The sequence below is a fragment of the Megachile rotundata genome, chromosome 1 (assembly GCF_050947335.1).
Source record: "Megachile rotundata isolate GNS110a chromosome 1, iyMegRotu1, whole genome shotgun sequence".
Classification (NCBI taxonomy): Eukaryota; Metazoa; Arthropoda; class Insecta; order Hymenoptera; family Megachilidae; genus Megachile; species Megachile rotundata.
The window spans coordinates 4,104,902-4,132,517 of record NC_134983.1 but is presented as its reverse complement, the minus strand read 5'-3'; the positions used below and the strand labels follow the sequence as shown (position 1 = coordinate 4,132,517).

The window sequence follows — 27,616 nt, the reverse complement described above, 5'->3', positions numbered from 1 at the left end:
ATTTTGTTCATGATTAGAATAATTCATTTATTGTATTATTGCTACTATTGAAAGTTAAAGTTGTTACATTTATGATATTTAAATGATAAACTGTTATTTTACGTTATTATATATGAAAATATTTAAACAATGATTATGATCAAATTAAATGATGAGCTTCGTAACTAATTGTTATTAGAATAAAACTTAATTTGAATTTATTAAAGTGACTCCGTTGTTACATGACACTTCTTCAATCTCGTAAAAAGAATCGTATAATCTGAAATAATATTGTGTTTCAATTAATATACGAGGAGGTGTGGCTGCGGATGAACACACACATGGTACACAAATCACCACCCTCGCCTTAACTGAGTTTCACGTGTGGCTCCTACACGATGTCACAAACCGTTAAAAGCATATTTCTGAGGACGTCAGATTATGAATAACGTAAACCAAGGTATTTTTACAATCATACAAAAATTTACGCAACAATATAACCCATTGCATAACCAATTCACATCTCATCTCGGATGAATATTCGAAAATCATTGATTGCTCGTCTTGTTCTCACGTATCTTATCTTGTGAAGAGATTCGTCAGTAGCTTCCGAGATTGGAAAGATCTGTTTTGTAGAAATAATAAGTAGAGTTGGATATTATTTGATTAACCTTCAAATTTACATTTTGAATGAAAGAAGAATATCTGAAGATTTTCAAACACTAATTTCGAACGAAGCCTAATTATTCTGAAAGTGTCGAACAACTATTGATTTTAATAAAAAATTACTCGTTTTCTTTTATATAATAAATTTGTCTTATTTAAAATATTTATACGGAGGGAAGTCTTCGATATTTGATTCGAAGAAATTGTTGTTTCTTAATATTTTTCTTTTATTATAGTTTGGACTTGAAAATTATTCGAACAATGCTCGACTCTGACCATAAGTATTGTAAAGGAAATTTAAACGATCACACATGACAAATTTTTATTGCATTCATCAAAATTTAGTAGAAAATAAATTAGAAGGTTAATAAATACAAATGCAATTCAATTTAAAAACTACTTAAAGGTTTTAAACTATACATTTCAATTAAATTCAATTGTTTACATTTTCAAGAATAAATTTTATTTTATTTTAAACAATAATATCTAAGCAAATGATCTGATATTTAAGAAATGAAAATGAAAAATTTGAAATTCCTACGCTGAGTACGAGGGTTGATTTATAAAATATGCGGATACCCAAAAAATTATGTTTACGATAGAAAAGAATGTTATATAATTTTATACAAAACTCGTGACAAATATGTAATTAAATTTATTGCCAACGATATTTAACAACGGAAGCCACCGGTAATTGCACCTTATATTTAGATGTAACGTCAGGGCATAGCCCTGTTGTATACAGCACTCTATACAGCACGCGTGTTAATGTAGTTATTAAAAGCACAAGTACCACTGACGTCAGAACTAATTGGTTACTAGAGTTACCAAAAAAGATGATAAAACATAAACAGAATAATAACAACATTGAAACTTCAAACAATAAATAAATTCATCTCAGTGTACCTCAATACAACTTAATCTATCTAAATATAGCTCAATTTCTGCTATAAAAAGCATTTTATAGCAGATTTGTTAATAATTCTGTTCTTGCCCCATTGCACATAAAATAAAATTTTAAAGTATTTAACTTCAAGTTACGCTCCTACCCCATTTTCGGGGAAAGTGCATAGTAGTTAACATTTTAAACAATTTCCTATCAAAATCAAAACGTACAAAGAAAATTAAGGTCCTAGTTAATATTAATTAAATAGTAGTAATTGTGCAAAGCGTTCGATATCGACAGCGTTAAGTATTTACATAGCAGACTGAAAATACTTACGTTTAAATACCAACTTTACAAAAACCAGTCTGCACTTACCTCGCTTCACCTTACAAGGATTTCTCCAATATCAGGAAAAGAAAGTTTTTTAAATAATAGTTTTCTGTATCACGAGAGTTCACTAATGAATAGAAAAATTAAAACGATTAATAGACTAAAAAATTTTCCATATGTCAGCGCTTATACATTTTTCAATAGTATAATTTACTAGTACAGTTGCACTTTCAACGCTCCCAAGTTTCTTAATTATCTCATATTTAGTTTCTATAATTAGCATTCCGCATTTCCGCATCGGCAACATCACGCTATATTAATAATTTTACTAACCGATTCACGCTAAGTTCTGTTTGTAGCGAATTACTACTTAATATTTAATCGTATTTCAATCAAATTGGGATAAGGTTTCAATATCAAGAATAAAGCTCATGAATATATTGGACTTCCATTATCATACTTTAATATTTTCATTTTAATTGAAGCGATATTTAATATTTGTTCAAAACGTCATTCCGAAAATGTAAATAATAAAAGGAATACTTTGAGTACCTCAACCGGTAATTTCATTTGTAAATCTAATAAAAGAATGTGCGCTTTTGTAAATTTTTTAGAAAAACATATTATTTTTTTCTTAATGTATAAACTTTCTTTTGCTTTAAAATATACAATTTCAACCATTTTTATTAATTTTTGTATGCAAAGATAATGAGAAATATAAAAGATGTTCATGTTTAGTAACTTATTTTTTGAACAAGTTTTACTGTGATCTCAATTGTTTTAATTATTTTAATTATTAATACTGAACATTCAACAATTTTAAAATGTTAACTATAACGATTATAAAAAAGAATATGATTTATCTTATAATAAATCGTGAACGAAAAAAAATGACATTAAAAATTTCTATTTTCATTATTAATATTACAAAATCTATAGATTCTGGTGTATATCTCAATTCAGCACAAATTATTTTATCACTGTAAAAAGTAAGGAAAATTTATTATTATAGACATTTAGTTTCAACAGATATTTTGAATTTTCTAAATTTGATTCAGCTTTCAAATTTATAAATTAATTAGAACACAGAATATTTGAGAACGAAATATTAAAGATAGCGAGTTGAATAATTTTCTTCGTTGCTATGAATCGCATCTTCCTATCTCGTTGAAGTCACCCGGTAAACAAGCATCTAGGCGACTTCGACGCCTGAACAGAGTGTTCATCCTTTACACGATTTGAACGAAAATAAATGTCGGCGTGTAGGATAGTGTGAACAAGTAGAAGGAACAGGAATAAAACGGTAGGTGAAAAGGTTTACCCACCTTTTTTGCTCGGTTTAGGTCAACGGTGATCTGTTATGCTGGTAGTCATTCAGAATCGTGAGAAATCGTTCAAAAGAGAGTCAGGTCATTATCCACGAGGTTTCCTTTCACGTTTCGGAAATGTTATGAATCGGCTCGACGAGAAAAAGGTATAAATCTGTCCGGTAGTAATACTACGCGTCTAATTGTGAATGCTTTCGTCGAGAAAGTTTTGAAAGGAAAAACGTTTTCTAGGAAAAAAGATGGTGGAAGATCGTTTTAGTATTTCAATGAATGTAGTCGGTCTTTTCCTCGTATGCGTAAAAATGAATGAATGTGGCTCCTACCACTAAATCGATTTATGTACTTGAAAATTGTCGTAAGTATATGTCAGTTATTATAAGATAAGAACCTTGATTATTTGTTGCTCTTTAACTAATATTCACGTTACTTAAATGTTTCACAGACTACACGATAATCGGATGTAAATTAAGTTACTACTTGGTATACTATTTATACTATTCTCATTGTAGATTTGGATATGAATGTTTTATAGACTTATTATAAATTTGTTATACACATAGTTTTCAATTTTAAGATTTGTGACATTTCGCTATCTCCTTAGAAAAAAGTATAACTCAGGTTACAAAGGAATAAAACTTGCATATAATGTTTATAAAACTGGATAGGAGGTACTAAAAAAGTTAAAAATAAATTTTATTGCAAATTTGCCAAATTTTGTATTCAATGGAAAAATGATAGGTATACTTATTAATTTATATTTTGTTTGATCTCTATCAATTTATTCATATATCTTTGCAATTTCAGTATTTTATTCAACTGATTGCAACACTGTTCATTTTTAAATACGTGAAATATTTTTAAAAAATAGGATAAAATTTTTGAACTTGTAAAAATTATAAATTTCATTAATAAAATTGTTTTAATGGTATATTCAACTTTTAGTCAGAAATATTTAAATGTTATTTGAATAAACATAGTATAAAATAGCCTCCACAAGGCTATCTTACATATGTATATGTATGTATATGTATGTATATGTATTATGTATATGTATATGTATATGTATATGTATATGTATATGTATATGTATATGTATATGTATATGTATATGTATATGTATATGTATATGTATATGTATATGCATATGTATATGCGTATGTATGTATATTTATATGTAAAATGTAAGCTACATGTGTATATGTCATCTTAAATAGCCTTCACATGTTATCAACGATGAAAACGTAAAGTCATTAATTTTAGAAAAAAATATTCCATTTCATACAGCAAATATTTTGATTTCATTAAAGAGTAAGTTTAAATAATGATACCTACTAAGAATTGTCACTATATATCTGTTTGCACGTGCAATAATAATTATACACTTGCCTGAAAGTACAGAAAGAAACCACCTCGGAAAGTGTAATTTAAAGCTGTCTTACCTTGACTAATCGAGAAAAACTTGCATCCCAGACATGCGATACACCTTCAGCTGAACATTCGTTCACGTGGGTTGTTATTACTAAATTATACGTGAAAGACAGGCACTTCGTCATCGCTACCTTATACGATACTCTAACAAGTAATTCATTCGAGTCGTTAGAATCGTTCAATTATACAGTGATCATAACTGAATTAACAGTATCGTGAATCCTACTTCGCGGTAATAAACCATAAACATAATGTCTTTATTTATATCAAGTTTTTTCATATTATGATCTTATGTTATTGAAAAGTTTGATGAGATTATTAAATGAACTAAAGACGCGCTTAGCCAGAGTTAGTAGAGAAAGTTGCTAATATTTTTGTAGAATATTATGATGTTTTGTTTATTATTACACTTTTCAAATATTTACTATTTAAAATTATATAATGTTTGATTATATGAAAAATGGAAATCGAAATAAAAGAACGATTAATGTGGCAGGTATAGAAAGATAATAAGCTAAAAGAATATTTTCAATTTTAAATTTATAATCGAAGTTAATATTGTCTTGTTGGACGTTGTTAGTAGTTGGAGAGATTTGGCCAAGTTGGGTAAAAGAGTTGAAGATTTAGAAAAATGAAAATTTTTCAATTTGGGGATTAGAGAAATTGGGTGTTTCAGCATTGGAAGTTTGGAATTTAGAAATTTGGGAATTTGGGAATTTGGGAATTTGGGAATTTGGGAATTTGGGAATTTGGGAATGTGGGAATTTGGGAATTTGGGAATTTAGGAATTTGAGAATTTGGGAATTTGGGAATTTGGAAATTTGGAAAATTTAGAAAATTTTGAAATTTTAGAATTTGGGTATTTGGGAATTTGAAAATTTAGAAAACTTGAGAATTTGGAAATTTAGTAACGTACAAAATTGAAGAAATTTAAAAGTTAAAAATTTCAACATTTAAAAATCTTATTATGTGGATTTAAGAATATACATACAAGTATTACGGTACACGTCATTTTGTAATGCATTCAAAATATGTTATTGACTTGCTATAAATTATCAAAACGTTATTTCAATCAATCAAAGGCTACTGTAATAACTTTTGGTACAAATTAAACGATAAATTACTTGATTTAAACCCTGTCAAATCGTTTGTTCAATGCAACGTGCAATATCGAGACACGATTCATATTTAAATTTATTAAAGTGACATGTTTGGAAATATCGGTGTAGTACGTGCACGATTAATTTCGGTAATTTTCACGCAAAAGCTGATTATCCCCCTATAATTTAAATTTTCAACGTTTACGAAAGTAATTAAAATGTCTAAAGGTATTATATACCTTTAATTAAAGCTGGAGATATTTATGTTTCTTAATTACAATGGCGGATTAAGGCACTCTGTATTTATCATATCGTTCTATAATTTACTGCAGTTATATGTAATTGTATTTGTAATTGTATATGTAATTATACACTGCTCAAAAGAAATATGGCATAGAAAAATTTTAGGCAAAAATTGGCCAAATTTAACTGATGATAACTCCGTGAAAAATCATCGCAAAGTTATGCTCCTTTTTTTAAATTAAAGCTTGAGATCTTTACTTTAAGACCCTGTAGTTTGATTTTATATATGATGCATTCCTACCGCAATAACACCGTAAATGTGAGGTCATGTTTGCAATATTGAAAATTACAAAGTTTGACGAAATGCATGGACTTGCTACATATTTTTTGGCGATACTGTTTACAGCAGCATAAAGTCCAAAACTTCATCTTCAATTTCTAGTACGTGAAAGCCGCTACCATTTTTTTCCGCAAAGATACAGAACTTTAAAGAAACCCTTGCATTTATGGCATGTACCGCCGGCATTAGCATTACCCGATATGCACCTTGGAGCGGTTGCTGCACAGATTTTGCACATCATATGGCTCCTTTACAAAAAGGAGCATAACTTTGCGATGATTTTTCACGGAGTTATCATCAGTCAAATTTGGCCAATTTTTGCCTAAAATTTTTCTATGCCATATTTCTTTTGAGCAGTGGATATAAGACATAATTACTTATAATTATACATATAATCCTTGCCCATCAAATCAGGACCACGTACGAAGACTTTACTTTTATATTTTGGCTATAACATGCAAAATTATTACTGAATACATTGATAACGATAGCTACATAGGGCGAAGTGGGGTAAATGTAGACTGGTTTTTGTAAAGTTGGTATTTAAACGTAAATATTTTCAGTCTGCTATGTAAATACTTAATACTGTCGATATCGAACGCTTTGCACAATTACTACCATTTAATTAATATTAACTAGGACCTTAATTTTCCTTGTACATTTTGATTTTGATAGGAAATTGTTTAAAATGTTAACTACTTTGCACTTTCCCCGAAAATGGGGTAAGAGCGTAACTTGAAGTTAAATACTTTGAAACTTTATTTCATGTGCAATGGGGCAAGAGCAGAATTATTAACAAATCTGCTATAAAATGCTTTTTACTGCTTTATGCAAGTACTCTATACTGCAAACAAGTACTTTTAGCTGAAATATAGAAGGGGATATAGTGAAACAAAACAAGGAAACAAACATATTAAATGGAGAAATTTCGCTCATATTGTCATAAAAATAGCCCGTATACGCACTTGCGTCGTTTGCGAACTTATCCCACTTCACCTTAGCAATTTGTTACTATCGTGATAATAAATTATGTGAGTGATGTGCAATTAAGGACCGTGCGAGATTTTATGTTAAGCTAGAGTATCGATAGCGCCAGAGGTTAAATTCGGTGAATGTCATAGGAAATGTCTGGAGCCTACTAAAAAGACTAGTTTACAACTCTCCAACCGCATCATCTGAGTTGAAAAGAATTACAGATATTTGGGAAAATAATAAAGACATAAAATATATGATGTATATGGAGCATGTTCGATACAAGCTGTCACCAAAGCAAAGGGTGGAAATACAAAATATTAACATCTATTAATAAGATTATGTACAGTAGTAATGTATCATATGAGTAGCTAATAAATTATATTATTTGAATTTGAACAGATTTTTCCATTTTACAAAAAACCGTGAAAAATACTGAAAATTTATAGTGGTTTTAATACAATGGCTAGAGACTGTGCATAATCGTGTACAGTAAATAATAACAACGAAATGTGAGATTTTTCTGATTCATTTACTGCAATCAAAATATTTAAAATATTTATTTATCAGTTTTCTCGAATATCGAATATCATCAATTACTCCCTATAATATCGTTGAGTCAAATTTATAAATTTGGTCCATTAAATTGATAATACAACGGATAATTAATACCTTTGTTTTCAATAACAGAAAAAAATCTTTTAGAGACAAAGTGTCTGTTCAGTAGTGCGATGTTTAACACATATAGGACATGATATCATTCATGCAATGGTTTTACTACCAACCGTACTATTAATGTGGTCTCAACTACAAATGTTAAGAGGTTGTCACTTCATGAAGGACATTGAGATTACAGTGTTATCAATTTAGGAAATGAGTTCGAAGGATACTTCATTAAACAGGTTGTTCGCAAACATTAACAGCTCTTTCGTTTAACTGTTTAAACTATATCAAATACACTTTAACAATTTAACAGTAAATTAAAATATGTTTGTAAATTTCCAGTTTGAATGTACTTCTATAATTAATCATCTGTTAAACTAGGTTATTATTTTACTATTCAATATTTGTCGACAAACTAAGAAACATAAATTATAAAATTCAAGCTATATTCATCAATCACGATAATCTACAACTTCCAAAAATCATTCATTTGGTAGAAGTTTCAATTGTATCCTCATAAACAATCACGAAACTCTTATAATATACAAGGTATTTGCAGTGATACACTATACTTTATATAAATAATTATACTGTAATTTAGCATAAGTCGCTTCATCTCAAGGTTCCCAGTTGAGAACATTAATTACAAAATTATTTTTAATTGGTAAATTTGTTGTTTCCCAAAGCATATATTCTTACAACGTAGATAATTTTAACCAGTTAATTGTGTTTGACGACTATATCCGGCATGCTATAAAATTTTGTTACAATTTGATATTTAAATTGTTATTTTGGCGAAAACTAAATTATATTCGTAAATTGTAATATGTTTAGAATGTTTAGAAGTTAACACGAAATGAAATAAACAAATAAAAAGTGTAAATAATTTAAGATAGATTCATAAATTGAGAGCTAACATCGCTTGATTATCATGACACACACTGGTGCACGCTTTGCAAAAAGATCACCACAGTTAACTGGTTACACTATAAACTTCAACGGAAAAACAATAAATTAATATATGTAAACAGTCATAAATTTAGTGTTTTCAAATAAGTAGGATGCAATGACTTAGAGTAAGTAGAATTGACCGATTGAAAATGGTTCAGAATGTTAAAAATTTCATTAAAAATCTTAGTTTACTATTACTTCTTAAACAAAAGTAAAGCTTCATGTTTTAAGTTAAAGGTGAATTCAAATTACGTTTAATAACCATTTTTCTATAACCTCAATCTACTCTAATTAGAATGTTTGTATCAACTGTTAATTAATATTTTCATTTTCAATCATAAAAGAAAGCTCTTTATTAACAACACTCTATTAACTTCATATAATCTGCTTTTTGTCATTTTTCTGTAAAAGTCTATAATTATTATCGTGTTTTATAGTTTTTCTGAATGCCATGTTACCTAATTAATTTTATGGTATCTCATTCTTCTCTAATTTGTAAATCTTACATTCATGTATCCATACAAAAATTACAATTTATTTTAGCTGATAGTAATTCATGGTGTAATCCAGATACAAATATTATCTGAAACATTCCTCTGCTTGAAGTTCAAGGTCATTTAACTATACAGGACGTAGTTTTGAAGAAAACATGCCTTTGACATATTCAAGGCCACAATTTCAGAAGAAATAAAATATGCAAAAGTCAGATTGCATCCCCTAAAAATGTTACACATATTCAAAACTCCTAATATACGAATTAATTAAAGTAATTTCAATGCAGTTTTCGCTGGTTCGTATATAACGTTATTCATTACAATTGCTCTTGTTTTGTAAAACTTCATGGACGTCCTGTATTAAAATTCTCCTATTGTTCTGGCCGTCTCTCAGTGACATAATGCTATCAATAATTCACTCGCAGTAGGTAGTCGACAATTTACAACGGAATTATGCGGTGAATTCTAAAAAATAAGAAAAAGGCGGATAACTAGTACGAGACATACTGAAACGAATGGTATTTCCAGGTCGGTAGACGGTGAAAGTATCACGTTGGTTGTAAGCAAAGCATCGTACACTTCTTCCCTATTTTTACTCAGCTTCCCCTCTATCCACGTGGGTGGGACAAGCTTACGTATTTAGCGACGTAAAATGCAGGTGAGAGTATAATTCAGGAAACCGTGGCTATAGGCATTTTGAAAATAAGGGAAACGTATTAAATACAACGTGTACACAAAGGGCGTGGGACGAATGCGGACACCTACAAGAAGACACCGCAATCGTTTGATGATCGATTTTGATAAAACTTTTGTAACCTCGGACAAGAATGAACTGATTCATATTTAGTCGTTTAAAGAGATATTTAACATTTAACTTTTTGATCTTCAGAAATATTAAAATAATTAATCGTGCAGTAGCGAAAATGCTGAGGATAAGTTTTTAAATTAATTCATCATGAGATTATTTTATTTCCTCCGCCAATACCAAATTGTCAAATTCTCAATTTCTCTAATTCATAAGGTTCCAATTTTCTAATTTCCGAAATTTTCAAATTCTTAAATTCTTAAATTTTCAAGTTTTCAAATTTTCAAATTCTCAAATTCACAAATTCATAAATACCCCAGTACCAAATTACCAAATTCTCAAATTCTCAAATTCTTCAATTCACAAGACCCCAATATCCCAATTTCCTAAATTTTCAAATTCTCAAATTCTCCAATTTACAAGATCCCAATTTTCCAATTTCTCAAATATCTAAATACTTAAACACTCTATTTCCTAAATTCTCAAGTTTTCAAGTTTTCAAATTTCCACTTCCGCAAATTTCCAAACATCCAAACCCTCAATTTTGCAAATTTCCACATTCTCAATTTCCAAATTTCCAAATTTCGAAAAGTTCACTATCCCTATCATTTGTATATACCTAGATAGCTCTACCTTCGACTTCATTTTAGATTTCTTATTTCCAATTACGAAAATTATAACGAAATTTTTGTTAATTAAGAAGTAAAATTACTACTTGGCTTATTCCTACAATTGCACAGCCATTTATTATAATATCCAAAATAAAATAAAAGTTTGAATACGTTGGGTTTTAATCGAGAAGTCCGCAGTTTGTTTCCGCGATTTAATCAGAATAAATTCGGACGTTGTCAACAAGTATGTTCGAATGAAATGGTACGCAATTTTTTATCTTGTCGTATACAAGGGTTTTATGCTACGAGGAAAAGCAAATGTGTAATGCATCCTCGGGTGGCGATTGTTTCCACCCGAAAACAGGAAAAGTTTATCGTTATCAGGGACAGACTCTTCCTACAGAGCAACGGCAATCCAGATATCACCGACGAAATTGTGAATTACATATTTCGTAACATTGTTCGTTTAAAGGAAACGTTCACTTTTTATAATCATAACAATATCATTTAACACGTTTAACCCTCGTATTATTATAACAAGCTACTACTCGGAACGCACTCGTAATCCCAATTTGATAAACTTTTCTCTTATTTTTGATGCACTTGAATTTTTAATTACAATTGTCATATTAAAATATCGCTGAGTACAAAATATGCATGACATTTAAACTTTTTTAATCCGTATTAAGACTAGCAGTAAACAGACAGTAGTTGATCAAATTATTATTCTCCAGAGAATTCTTAGAAATGTGTGTCTTTAAATAGTTTAACAATGCCATTAATACTGGATGTGATAAACTAGAATATATGACAAACTTTTAACTAGCATATTGTAATACCTGTAACGTAACTTAATTTGACACACAAATTTTATTTATGGAGTAAAAGACGCGTGTGCTTAATTGAACATATGCACTTCAATTGACATTCATTTTGTTTGTTTGAATATATGTATTTCAATTGATATTCATTTTATTCGTCTTGCTTTGTTAGAGCTTGTCCCAACTTTTTAACACCTTATAATCATGGAAAATTCTTTCAGTTAGTAATTTTAATATTAATAAATTTAATAAACCAATTTTAACATATGTAACCATATTTGCATTCGACAAGCCTCCATATATTTAACGAAGTTATCATTCATGTTAACGACTTTCGATAAAATAAGTGAAAGATTTATATACACTAGGTAGTCAAATCATTAAGAGATTGCTTTTTAAAATTATGTAGCATATACGACTTTAGTTAGTTTAATACTAGTATTGATATTCGATATATTTTAGAGCAAATGGCAAATGCGGATATAAGGTTATGTCAGTATTCCGGGCCTCCGCCAATGATTAAATGAAAACCTTGACTTCAATTTAAGCAATGTCATATTCCATAAATGCTAAATCTTTATGTATTCTGAGTTGTAAACAAAAAAGGATGGGCACCAAAATGCTGACGAATATAATATAGTTGAACTTATACGTAGATCTTCAATTTTTACTTTGAATTATATGCATTATTGTTAAAAGTAATGTTATGACATTGTAGTAAAAATATCTGTTTTATTTTATTGGTTACAATTATAAAATTTGTAAATTTTTGTTTCTGCAAAATAATTTGACTGTCCTCTGTACATTTGATATATTTTTAAGAGGTTAACGTTCTATGCGCTCGTATAACTTTGAGATTAAATATCATATTTTTATCATGAAACATGCATTTTCATCTTGTATTTTATTAATTATTATATAAAACCTACAATACAGTAAATATATCAGAAACTGAGGTTAAAAAACATTTTTTTCGTTTTTCTTAGTACCATTAATCTCTGTTGCAGTAAGCAAAATTGTAGATGGGGGTTTTACTCGTCAGCTGTTTTCAAAAGAATTGAACTTATTAGTACTGATAACCCTGTAACAAAGTTTTATGAAAAACCTTGGCAAACAGTTAACATATCAAGCTTCTTAACAGTTTATAGTTAACAGGTTCATAAGCCAATAGTTATTAAATAAAATAAAACGTTATGTTTATTTGATACAGAAAATGTAAGATTTTTAAAACAGAGGGAAACTCCTGCGATAAAATTAGATAATATATACAGAGCATTTGAAAAAACTAAAATACGTTAGTAGTTATAAATTTTCATGCAAGAGTACGTTATTTGTTGAACAGTACACTATTTACAAAAGTGTTAAGTGTTAAGAAATTTGATTGAAACTTGCTTTCATTTAAAAAAACATATACCTAATTTTTTATTTTTTTATATTAGTTTTTATTTTCACGTCACAGCTTGCAGTAATGAATTACATAGTCGTATTATCTAAATTACAAGTTTTGTGTATTTTGTAACAGATTTGTCTGATAAAAAGAACTTCGTATTCAGTGTTCTCAGATCAGGATATTAAAGCGAAATATCTTATACTAAAGTACAGTATAGTTATCTACAGCATAGTAATCGTATTACTTCGAAGGTCCTGTATTATAGGAGTTTCGAGATTATTTATGAGGATATAATTTAAACTTTTAACAAGTAAACGATCTTAGGAAACTATAGATTATCGTGATTGATGAATATGACTTAAATTTCATAATTTATCTGCTAATCTTATGTTCATTATTTCATCGATAAACACTGAGTAGAAAATTACGTACTAACCTAGTTTAACAGATAATCAATTTCAGAAGTACAATTAGCTGGTAATTTACAAACATGTTTAAATTTATCGTTAAATCGTCAAAGTGTACTTGATATAGTCTAAATAGTCAAACGAAAGAGCTGTTAATATTTGCGAACAACGCGTTTAACGAAGTATCCTTCGAACTCATTTCCTAAATTGTAATCACCGGAATCATAATGTCCTTCACAAAGTGGCAATCTCTTAACATTTGAAGTTGAGAGCATATTAATAGTGTCGGTCGTAGTAAAACCCATTATATGAATGACATCACGCACTAGAACAGTTGTATGCAAATACGTCATTGACCATCATTAACCTCTCCGTGTTTATAGTTCGTTTCCACTAATTTTTCATAACACGCTTCGCAAACAGTTTCGCTGGATAAAATTGCAACTTGAAAACTCTGTTGAAGTGTATCAATCACAGTTATCAATTTACTTATATAATTATGACAAAGTTTATTATATAACGATTCCAATAATTTCGCGTTATACGTATAAAGATATAGGATTATTAATCGCTGACATTTTGATTGCTGGTGTTATATATTCGTGCTTTTGAAACGCTGGTAGCAAATATTTGTAGTTATTAACGATTACAATTAAAACATTTAATTAGCTAGCGCAGCTATTGATTATATCGGATATACGTTTTGGTTTACGTACATTTTTCATTGGATTATATGTTTATTACACCTTTAAGATATATGAAAATTTAAGAATGTAAAAGTTTGAGAAACTAGAAATTTGTGAACTTTTAAATTTGTGAAATATTATGATTACAAAATTTGAGAACGTAGGAAATTCGAAACTTAGGAATTTGGAAGATTGAAGAATTTGGGAATTTGGAAAAATGCATACTTTCGAGATTTAGAATTTGATGATTTATACATTTGCTATTTCATTTTTGTAAATGTAAAAATTGAATTCAGGAATTTTTGAATTTTGGAATTTAGGAATTTAGGAATTTAGGAATTTAGGAATTTAGGAATTTAGGAATTTAGGAATTTAGGAATTTAGGAATTTAGGAATTTAGGAATTTAGGAATTTAGGAATTTAGGAATTTAGGAATTTAGGAATTTAGGAATTTAGGAATTTAGGAATTTAGGAATTTAGGAATTTAGGAATTTAGGAATTTAGGAATTTAGGAATTTAGGAATTTAGGAATTTAGGAATTTAGGAATTTAGGAATTTAGGAATTTAGGAATTTAGGAATTTAGGAATTTAGGAATTTAGGAATTTAGGAATTTAGGAAATTAAGAATTTAGGAATTTAGGAATTTAAGAATTTAGGAATTTTGAAATTTGGGAATTCGGGAATTTTGGAATTTTGGAATTTTGGAATTTTGGAATTTTGGAATTTTGGAATTTAGGAATTTAGGAATTTAGGAAATTAAGAATTTAGGAATTTTTGAATTTCGGAATTTTGAAATTTGTGAATTCGGGAATTTTGGTATTTTGGAATTTTGGAATTTTGGAATTTTGGAATTTTGGAATTTTGGAATTTTAGAATTTTGGAATTTTGGAATTTGGAAACTTGGGAATTTAGGAATTGTTTAAGAATTTTTTAGGAATTTAGGAGTTTAAGAGCTTGACAATCTAGGAATTTGAGAACTTAACAATTTAGCAATTTGAGAATTAGAAAACTATAAAATTTGGAAGTTTTAAAATTTTCAAACCTGAAATTTAAAAAATACAAAAGTGTAGGAGTTTTAATTTGCAATTTTAATAATAAATTGTAATTTGGAATTTGGAATTATAATATTTCAACTCTTCTGCTCACCTGTAAGTGTATCATATACTAATTGCAATTTAAAAAATTAAGAATTTTATAATATATCCTACATTAAAATCTACATAATTTTCTATTAGGGATATGCATTCAGATATGCAAATTTGTAAATAACATTTTTACAAAACGTATAATACAAATGTTATTGCATAATATTATTTATTAAAAAATAAATAATATAATATATAATATTATGAACTTTTTATGTTATTAATACTTATTAATATTATTTATAATAATATTTATTTTTTAATAAGTACTATTATCTCAATATTATTACTACCGAATATTTGAAACATTTAGGAAGAAAAACGTAAACCATGTTTTGTACTGTGAAATGTATGAAAGAATATTGAAACTGATTCATGATTGAAAGTGCAGAATAACTGGTAATGATCAATTCGTTGCGTGTGTAACAAGCAATTTCAAACGTGACGTCACGCAAATATTTATGCGGCCACGACACAATACGGTGCATCTATTTACGGTTCGCTGGATTGTAAATTTGAGAAAAGCGCGGTTACACGTAATGGAATGGAGTAACACGCGATAGAATGTTAATCAGGATACTGAGTGCACATCAGCGGAACGTCATCGTTAATTCATGTGTCAATTATTTAGAAAGATGCAACGCTTACCAATGACATCACGATCTGATCTCATTCACCGCTAATGCATTCAATGAGCATTCAAAATAAAATACTATTACCTCATTAAAACGTCGTAAATATACTTAACATTTTCAAAATATCACATGTACAGGGTGTTCCAGTTTTTTACCACTGAACTTTGTCAATATATTTCATATGCAAAAGTAAGAAAAATGTGTTACATTAATATCATATTTTAAACACTTTAAACACTTTGGTAAAAAGTTATGGCAAAAATATAAATTTACTTTCTATTGTTTGGTTTTTAGATACCACATACAGTGTGTCTCGGTTTTGAACGTAAAACTTTTTCAGTATGTTCCTTCATAAAAATCGTAAAAAAATAATATATATAAAAGTAGATATAAATCGTCCATCATCATTTCATATATTCCTCTTAATCTTTCAATGAATTTTAAGTAATTTATTGATAGATTATAAGGAATAAATGAAATGATGCTGGACGATTTTCTCTTTCTTATACGGTTAATTATTGATTTTCATATTTTTTTATAACTTCTCTTATTTTCATTCAGTTTTATTTTTATTTACTCTTATTTTCTTTTATTTTTATTTAGAGAATGTGCTGGTAAATACGGACGAAACTGGAACACCCTGTATGTGACATCAAACAACAAAGCCATCGGCTATTATTTCATATTTTTGTTATAACCTTCTAATAAAGTGTTTGAAACTCTGTGTTGATACAATATTCTTTTTTCATTTTTACGAGCGGAATATGTTAATAAAATTAGTTAATCAAAAATTGGAACACCCTGCACAATATAAAATGTCGAATTAAAGACGTTTTTAAAAATCTTAAAGATTGTATAAATTTTAAAAATCAACAATTCACAATTCCTACAGTTTAATAATTTAAAATGTTACAAGATTTTTTTAAGGATTTCTAAAAGACGAAATTCTAGAATTTTTACATTGACAGAAATTTGAGTATTTTTCAAATTTTACATGTGATATATATATATATAATTTCATATGTTGATATATCATATAATTTCACATATTTATGAGTTTAACCGTACAATACAAAATTGAATTGCATCTCAAAGTGATAGACCATATAATTACGTTTCTTATTGAATATAATTCATGATAATGAGTGGGCATAATATGTCCGAATAAATATAATCAATGTAATAATATATATCAGGTCTTAAGGATATTATATACATATAAGTTTAACTAAAAATTATTCAAATTTCGTTTCATACATCTTTCTTGGAAAATATAACTTAAAAATGAATTTATATTATATTAACTTATACCAACTATAAGGTAGTGTTTTATTATATTAACTACTTCTTGTTATTTACTATCTTTTTTAACAACGTTTAAATTTTTCAAGATATACTCCAAATTTGTTTACTCATAAAATTTTTGTTTAGGTTTAATTTCCGTGGAATAAAAGAGCACATAACCATGTTTAAACTTTATAATACAAAGAGATAATACAAAAGATAATGAATACAGACTAATATAATAAAGTAAAGGAAAAACTATCTATGCTACCACCGCACATCTTCGTTCTCTAACGGTCGCAACGGAAGTGGAAGGAACTGTAAAAAATATGGCTGAAAATCGGCACGCGTCGAATTTACGAAATCAAAAGTCCCTATATTTACTCTATTGCCAATCTAATAACTAAATGGATGAACAACTTTCTTCAATTTTGTTAAAAATTAAAAGAAAGTTGAATAAATTGGCCTGTAATTTCAACTTTTCCTTTCATCTGTATTCACCATAGATTAATTTAGTATTTTAACTATTTTTCTTAAAATATTGTCTCGTACATTGTATATTAAATTAAAAAGTACGAATTATTGTAATATATGAACATTATCAATTTCTGATTTAATTTACGTATATTATTCTGATTTTGAACATTTGCATTGAATCAAATGCATAATTATCCATTAATTTTATGAACCAATTGAACATTGATTTAGTAATTGCTATCATTTCAATACTCTTTTTTATTAATATTTGCAAACGTTATATCTTTCCAATATACAGTAAATTTTTAAAAATTACAGCTTTTCAATATATAATAAATTTCCAAATGTTATATCTTTACAATAAACAGTAATCCCTCGTTATCCACGGGAGTTATATTCTCGCAACTGTGCACATAAAACGAAACCGCGGACAATAAAACTAAAAAACCTCATAAAATAAAGAAGTACAATTCTCATGTTTCGTATCAAAGACGGGAACGCATTTCTTGTTACCCCAGATTTTTAGCACAAATTTTTGCAATTTATTTCAACTATCTTTTAACTTCGTACACAAAAACGACGATAAATGTGAGATATCCATATTTGTATGTTAATTACGCACAATTTGTCTGACGATATCGTGTCAGTTCGTATTAAACAAAAATTTATAAAGTTTACATGAAATTGTTGAAATAACATAAAGGAAGAGATAAAAGCGATTAATGCAACACGTGTCTTCTTCGACATCGATTTTTACAATATAAATAAATTGCTTGAGGTGACAATGTCAAGTACTTTTTAATATTATATAACGCAACTTATTATCCGATCAAATGCTAAATATTCAAAATTACACACATTTTATCTGGAAGCGAAACTGTATCGTTCTCAAATTTTACGAAGAGTTTATCAGAGAAGTTGTACAGATTGCTCTCCTTTACGCGAGGTACAGTATCGCGTGATATTTACAAATTCATGTTACTTAATGCAATATTGGTGGACAACGTTAATGCTTGATCGAGCGTTATTTATATACCATTTTATCTGAAGCCATTACAAACTGTGATAAATGTAGTTTACGTTACAAGACAGATCGACAATTGTCAGTTGGCCATTAAAGTGTTGCACGATATTAGTTTCATCGCGCGAAGGCTATGCGTGACATCACATTCTAAAATTATTTATTAACAAATCCGACCTTTACCGTTACCTCATATCTTTAGTTACTTAATTGTTACTTATTCGAGGCCGTTTCCAGTGATATCGCTCGCGTCACACCAGAAACCGATGTCGCTTCTTTGTTTACCCGATCAACGGAATTCTACTATCGCTAAATAACCAATATGTTTCGATCTTCTTTGCTTATTTCTATACAAATTGCAGTTAGATATCGATTTGCTGAATTACTTCTTTATCTGTAATTTTTCCTCACATTTCTGGTATTTGTAGATTTATCTCACGTTATGTTAGACTAGTAATTTGAAAACTAACGTGACGAATGTTAACAAATTTTGTGAATTTTTAAATAAACGTTTTTATACTAAAGAATTTTACACCACCGCTTTAAAAATATATCTTTTTCCAGTTAACAGTTTGACTATATATTTGTAAAATTAAATCAATAGAAGACTATGCAGAGTGAGTTAGTAAAAACCAGCACCTCAAATATCTTATAAAAATAATTTTCCAAAAATTGGAAAAACTATTCATTTTGTTAAAAATGACTCCATTGAGAAAAAAATGTGAACTTCATATTATTGTGTTCTTGTGTAATTTCTATTTGACAATTTTTTCCTAGTTCACGTGGTTTAAAAAATATTCAAGGTAGCAATTTTTATTGACACTTAATCAATGGTCTCGTAGCTGTTAGTAGCAATATATACTAATAAAAATAATTTATTTGGTTTATATCTGTGTAACATAAAATATTAAACATTCTAATATATTATTGAATATACTAATAATTATACTATTAAATGAAAGAATAATCTATTATACTACTTTTGACCAAATTCGGTACTTTTAACGAAATCAAATTTCTACTCCACCTTGAATGTAATTGTCGTTTTGTAATATTTAATACAATTTTCCATGAAAAATAAATCTCTATACATTTTAAATTTCAGCTGCAATTTTAAATAATTGAAGAACTATTAATCGAATTAGAATTGTGATTATAAATTATATTCGCAGGATAATTTAAAATCATTTATCGGCAACACTCGTGTTTAATGAAATTTTCGTTTCACCACTTGACGGCAATTGTAAGTAAACGATTAAATCGTTTAGATGCGATTAAAGTAAATAGTTAGAGGACAAGGTACAAGTTTCCAATTCAAACTTTTAATTCTCCCCAAGGTGATTTTCACCGTCGAGTAAGTTTCTGATTGAAAGTAAAAGCGCGGCAATTATTTTCTCTTGTTGCGTGCAACACATTCCTATATGTGGATGACGCTTAAACTTTCTTACTATCTATATTGTTAAGAAAACTATAAAAATAACGTAATCAGTTATGTTCTTATTGAAGAATTAAGGAATTGATGTAATAAATACTCAAATAAATAAAATAAATCTGAATTGTATAAAGTAAATTTTAATTTTAAGTTAAAACACTTAAATAATATGTAGGCATGATAAGACTGCATAAAATTTTATATATTACTTAATTTAATTAAGTAGATTATTTATATTTAGTTAGAAGGACACATATTTAAAGAACTCAAAAATACATTAAACAATTATAAATGAAAATTGAAATAATCTCGATTTTAAATGCAGTAGTTTAATATATACTATATATTAAATAGTTTAGTATATATTACATATTTGTTTTATTAACACGTTCACCGCTCTACTGAAGCAGTTGAAAATTTAATGAGGTAGTCATTTTGTTTCTAGCAAATCTTCCTGAACATTCACAGTATTTTGTTATATTTATTATCTACCGTTTTAAACAGTTAATACAAATATTTCCAACTAGATAAACAAACAAATCCTTAATAATATATGTGATAGATTAATTTTATAGAATATTTAAGCGCCACCTATATGCAAGTGACGTAGCACTCAAAGTGTTAAACTTTAAGGGGTAACACCATTCTAGGATTTTCAGAAAGTCGATTTTTTTTTCTTTGCTAAAACAATACTTTAAGGTCTTAAGAACAGAATGCCGTTTGATTTATAGTGAAAAACAAATTTTAAATGGTTCAATTATCAATTTTGCCGCAGCGCCTCAGAGCGCGCATTCAGTACTCGCGCGGTATGTTGCAATTCATCGCTTTCGTATTATTGTTATCATTTAAAATAATAAGTTTACTTGTTACCTACAAAACAAACAGAAGCATCTAGAAACCTGGAGAAGGTGACAAACACTGATCTGGATAGCCAAATGTATAGTACAAGCATTGCAGATTAGCGGCGAATAGAGAATTTAGGGATCAAAATGTTCATAAAACTTCAAACGCGTTTTTCTCGAAACCAGTTTCTTCAAACTGGGAGGACGGATTTCTCGGTAACTATTGCATGGATTGAATTGAAATTTTTACAGTAGCTGCACAACAATATTATCCTTCGAAGTACGTAGCCGTTTTTTGATTGAACGTAAACTTTTTTTTTTATAAACAATATAGTGCTCATTTTTCATGCAAAAAGTCCATTCATTCCTTAAAAAACGCATAACTTCCACAAAAATTGATTAATCAAAAAACCCCTACGTACTTCTATAGCCAATGGTATACAGATTCTAAATTTTTTTCATTTTTTATTCCGGGACTCACACATGGCGAGAAATCCGTCCTCCCGTGGCGGTGTTTTTCCAAAACGTGTTTCCGACGATGGGCTCTGTCGCCACCATTTTGTACGAAACTGACGATAAAAAAATATTTTTTTGTAGTTTAATATGTGTTAAATAAACCCATTGAAAAGAAATTCTTTTCCGTTTGTCGTTCTTTCAAAATAAATTGTCAAAGTTGGGCCTCTTTTTCGGGCTCTAGAGTGGTGTTACCCCTTAAGGGGGTATCCCAGTGTGACTGGTCAAAAAAATCGATTTATTTTTTATCATCTTAAAAAAATCTCCCTTCTTTCCTGCATATAATGCCGAAACCTGGGTTTAAAAATTCGAAAAACTCCCGTCGCTAGACCTGTTTCCGTATCGCACATGGCACTATCCCGCGTATGCACGTATAACTTTAACATCGTTTTTCTCGGAACGACATTTTTCAGGATGGTCACCATGATTTCTCAAAAATGACTTGACCAATAGGGTTCAGCTTATACACACATGTTTAGCAGATGCGTGGGTATCGTCCCTACCACAGGCATACGTAAATATTAGTTTGTTTAAACTTTACAGCATAGAAAATCACGAAAAAATGTGCCAAATAACGCATTCAATATTAAAATTTGCACCACTTTGAAAGCTGTTAATATCTATTCAAACCTGAGGTAGGGGCGATAGCCATATTCATATATTTTAACAATCCTTTCGATTTTGTAACTGCAGACCAACTTGAGGGCAGTAAACATGGTGACCAGTTGGCTAGCTTTTCTCGAGAGGCTAACATTGTAGAGATCTCAGCCGTCTAACTGTACATAACTTCACTTCGAAAAAATTATTTTTTATATACCTAAACATAGACAAATAAACGAGAAAAGTTTCAGGACTGAAATGTGTTAATCAGTTATTGAAAAAAATTCTTAACTAACCGCTAAAAATAGTCGCGTCACACTGGGATACCCCCTTAAATTAGCGACCATTAGTTTCAGAACAATCGGTGGTTATGAACCTCGTGGCCATTGGTAGTGACATCATGCTATTGAGCTGTTTATTATGAACGTGAATGAAACAGTTCAATGTGACAATCAGAGATAACGTAGAAGTTCTTCGGAGGAAAATAAGCGATTTCTTTATGGTTACACCGATAACCCGTTATATTCCGTTTGCGCGTGCGAGAGCTTACCACCCCCTTCGCCCGCCAACCCTTGTTCTCTGACCGCTGTTTCTCGGTAACCGGCCAAAAAAAAGACTCCAAAATTAATGAACCGCGTACAGAGTTTATCGCCACGAGATGCTGGCATGCCGAGCCGCTCGTAAACTCGCGGTACGCGCCGGATCCCGATACCAAACGACAGCGACTCGTTTCATGGAAATCGACGATACCGCCGTGACCAGGCTAATAATAACGACGACGTGATCGCTAATTAATTTCGAGGGTTAAAATCGATAAGAGACGTCGAGTTGCCGGTTGATATTCGATACGTTCACGGGTTAACGGTTAACCTATTGCACTGAAAATTGATTTGCAGATGAGCATCGAAATAGAAACGGGTTTGAACCGAATATTCCAATTTTTGAAACTCGAGTCCGAAGCTTTATAAAATTTCGACACTCTCGCAACTCGAAACTGTCGAAACTTGAAGCGGTGTTTTTGTTTTGTGAGAGGAATATCTCGTTTTTAGAACCGATGGGGATAACATTTTTTAAACTCGCATACATCGCACGCACTCGTTCTGCAGTACTACGATCACGATCGAGTGTCGATCTGCTTACATCCTCGAAAACGAAAACTAATCGCCGAACATTCGCAAGGCATCACGCTACGAATATTCGGGATATGCGATACATGAATCAAATGTTCGAGGCACGCTGCGAATGATTCTTTATTCGTCAATTTTATATGTTTCCTTATCTGGATTTCGAGAGTTTCGAATCACGATAGGTGCAAATTTTCGAATTTAAGATGCTCGAAACATTCTTGTATTTCGAGGAGTTTTCAGGTTTCACGATTCGAGCACCTCTAATTGAAAGCAATTTGAGATTTTTTATTAACATTTAGCACTCGAAAAGTCACACACTCATTTGGTTTAACTATTTTACGGACGTTGGAGGAGCACTTCTTTTTAAATTGAAACTAAAGTAAAGAAATAAAGGATGATGTGTATATTAGCATATACAATGATTCTTTATCTGAACAAAAGTTAACATACGTGTTGACAAATATTAATAATTTCTATAATTCAAATTAAGAAATCTAAAATCTGTTTTGACAGATGAATGTAGAACGAGTACAACAATTAAAAGTATTTTTTAACTGAATCTATAGTGTTATAGAAATAAACATAAATGACAATTAATAGAGATATTACTATTTTCGAATGAAAACAACAAATGTTTGTGTACTTGTTAAAGAAATTCCAGTAACTTTTGATATTATGGAGAGAAAAGCGTATTTTCGTACGGCAAAATTAGGCAACGTGCTACAAACGTCATTTCTATATTCAAGCACCGTGCTGTGCACGTCATCTGAACGTATGGGTTAAACCTAGGATTTCATTTCAATTACATAAAGTCCAACAGGGGGAGAATGGCTAAGTTTGAAAAAGGAGTGATTAACCCCAAAAGTTTAAGTCTTGGTAGACCAACTGTCGAGATAATGACAATTTAAATTTTATTTTATACTCTATATCAGTGGGCAATTGCATACGTGAGAGCACACCGTACCTACCTGTGCTCTCGTGAATTTCGATGAGAAGTCATATTCTCAATTGGAAAATGGAAAAATTTCAAATTTTCATTTTTACAAATGACCAACTTTTTGAACTTTTTAATATTCCAATGATCATATTTAGTAAATATCATAATTAAAAATCTTTAAACTATCACCTTGCCATGTTTCTAAATCACCAAAGTTTGAATTTAATGTTTGAATTTTTAAATTCAGAAGTTGAGAATATTGAGTTATATACATTTTAAAATTAGTAAATTTGTAAGTTTGAAAATTAAAAATTTCTGTTTCCCAATTTTGCAAATTTTTCAAATTGAAGTGTTGTATTTTTACGTTTCCAAATTTTGTAAGTTTCCTATATCGAAAGCTTGTATTCTTGTGTTTGTGGATTTTGTAAATGTTACAAATTTGGAAGTTCGTATTTCTATACTGTCAGATTTTATAAATTTTCAAATTTGAAAGTTTGTATTTCTAAATAACCAAGTACACAAATTTTCAATTTTCTGAATTACTAACTTTCTATATTTCTAAATATTTTAACAGTTTTGGTTGTAACCAATTTACATATAAGTTAGTTAGTTCAGAGAAGTCATTAAATTCAAATGGATAAAATTGCATCATAAAACAAGCCTACTTAACTCTCCTCCAGTGAACGCAGCTTCACTCAGTACATATGTATATGTACATATGTATGTTCACATGTGATGTTTATTTGTGTGTGTACATATATATACTTTATTACATATTATATTTAAATATATCTTGGTGTAAAAATAGACTTTGAATTTTGTACGCAATTATAAATAACATTGTTATAGATAAATGTAACTCTATATCCGTTTATTACGTCACTCACAGAACATTTGTTTTCCTTGGGTTAAAGATTAACTGAAACAAATGATAACAAAATTTAAAAAGCATGAAAGAATTTCAATTATAATTTAAAACTCTATGAAACTGATTCAACCAATCAGCAGTATAGTTAATTCTTTAAATTTTATTAAGCACTAAATATAATAGAAATAAAAGAGATAACCTCGCATATTTCATATAAATATAATCTAAAAAATCATTACACCAAAAAAATATAAAAATAAAAATGCATAAATCTAAAAATGTTTATACACAGAAATTAACTAACAAGTAATAAGTACTTAATAATAAGTACTTCTCAAATAATAAGTAGATTTAATTTTACTTCTATTTTTTTTTCATGTATTTGTTTAAAGTCGCATCAACCACTAAGGATTGTATTATAAGAATGAATACATTTTATTTCTATCGAAAAAATTTATCCATGAAAAAAACGAATGTATAAAATACTTGGTATCAAATTTGGTCAATCGATTTCGACGAATCGGTTTATCGAATGTTTATACTATTCGTTTGACGCGTTTCTTAACTGTGAAACAAATTAATGCTTCGAAGATTAAGAGATTCATTGATTTTAAACAAAATTCGTAGAAAATACTTTATCGTGTTTTCGTTACAAAGTAATTTTTTATCGCAAACTTTAAACATCTACTTTTCAGTGAAACACACATAGTGTTGTTCATTCAATATTACGAGTACAGTTTCCATAAAAAAATGATCAATTTTTATGTTACTAACAATTCCATCGAAAATGAAAATGAAACTAAAGTGAAATAAAACGATTTCTCTTAAATAAGCAGTAAAAGAGTGTCTCTTTATTCAGTTTCATTTAAACATTAATTTCATTCATAAAAATAATACTATGTGCCGACACATTGAATTATAAAACTCATTGTCAGATAGAATTCAAGTGGTTCGTCAGACTCTGAAATAGGTCAACAAAAATAAAATTATCATGACAAGAAACGATAACTAATCTGAGTCTTACTCAATTGTGCGTATCATGTTACTCATTCATCAAAATTGTATTAAAATATATTTATTATTTAAGTTCGTTAAATTGTAGACTTCTATATGGTTAAATTACTGTATTTTTTCAAATAATACAAAGTTCAGTCACCAATTGTCATATTAAAAATCTTAATATTCATTTCATGTATAAAATGGTAGGTAACATTTACAAAATTTAAAAAAAATTGATTTACACTTTCATAAAGAGTTTAGTGAAGAGTTGATTCTATTTTAAACTTTAAATCATATGTTTAAAAGGAGGTTAAAAATTGAAAATTTAATGTGAGGTTATAAAAAATTGTGAGTACTCATCTAATTCTTTTTATAACGACTGATATTTTATTTTGATATATTTATATATTCGATTGTATATGGGACTGTATTATTAGTGAAGTATAGTGACCTTCAGTCGCTACAGTTTTATAGCTGGTAACAATTACAACGGTATGAACAATACTAGCTAATTTGTACCGTCAAATATGAAAGAGTGTTATTGAATATGTTAGTATTTTTATCGTAAACGAATTTCTTTATATTCTCAACAATTTTGAAACTCAATTTTCCAGGAAATGCAGCCCCGCATGAAAAAAATGTTGCTGCATACACTCGACCAAATTTTACCGCATAGAATCATTCTCTTTCAACCTGTAGCCACATTCCAAATTGTGATGCTCGAAATCCCACTCGATTCGTGCGAAAAATTTGCAGCATCCGATAAAAAATCGTTGCGAAACGCGATCAAACCAGCGAGAGGCAACAGAGAGGACAAAACAGTAAACGGCCGAGCACAAACGAGAAACTCGTTGAAACAGTAACCTAATTCACGTGTCAACAAGCTGGTGGTTTCCGGGAATACACATCGTTAGAGTTATTAGCATAAAGGTACAGACGTGTAGAAACGTGATTCGAACGAATATTTCGCGGATTCCGGTGAATTGATCAATTCGTAAATTACACAAGTCGCGAGAATAACGGTGTCACGAGAGTTAGAACGGCTCGTTTGATCTATGTGGGACGTCTAAGGGTGGACGCAATCTGTCTCTTACGAAACGTGTAACCTCGATACTCGCTATCTGAAGAAGCTCTGGAGTTCAAGGGGTCTCGATGTGTACCGTGCAGGAACGTCAAGAACTCGAGAATCGTGGGTCGAACAATATTAGGTTGTTGCAGATGGAATAACCGATTTTAACCTATGATTTTTTTGGAGGCTGTGTCAGAGCTAACTAATTGTTACTGCTTACCCTTTGCACTCGAATTTTTCTTATACAGATAGCTTTTAAATGAGATTTGATGCATTCTTTTCATGTTTCTATTTCTCTATTATTAATTAACGAGGTTAAACTTTATTTTGGGACAGACAAAATTGCTCACTTCTTTTAGCATTTAGTAACTTTCGATGCCTAAAATGTAAAACTGCAAGTTCTAATGTTAGAAAGATAGGTTAAGTTATGTGCATCTGAAGCTAAGCATTTTTAACTGGACATGTGATTGTGACGTCACATTGACTATCTATAATTTGATTGGGCTATGTTTATGAGTGTTAAAGTGATTCTATAATGTCGTTTATTAAAAAAATCGACTAATATCT

The 27,616-nt window shown here is 29.3% G+C and overlaps 1 protein-coding gene and 1 long non-coding RNA gene across 3 annotated transcripts in view; both read left to right on the top strand.

Moving 5' to 3' along the window:
- LOC100875749 (uncharacterized) overlaps positions 1 to 27,616 on the top strand; it is a 138,363-nt gene that overhangs the window by 2,610 nt on the left and 108,137 nt on the right. The gene's annotated exons all lie outside the window — the stretch shown is intronic.
- LOC143265209 (uncharacterized) lies at positions 173 to 16,615 on the top strand. Its single transcript, XR_013039441.1, has 2 exons — positions 173 to 439; positions 16,484 to 16,615. It is a non-coding gene; the product is annotated as an uncharacterized LOC143265209 (long non-coding RNA).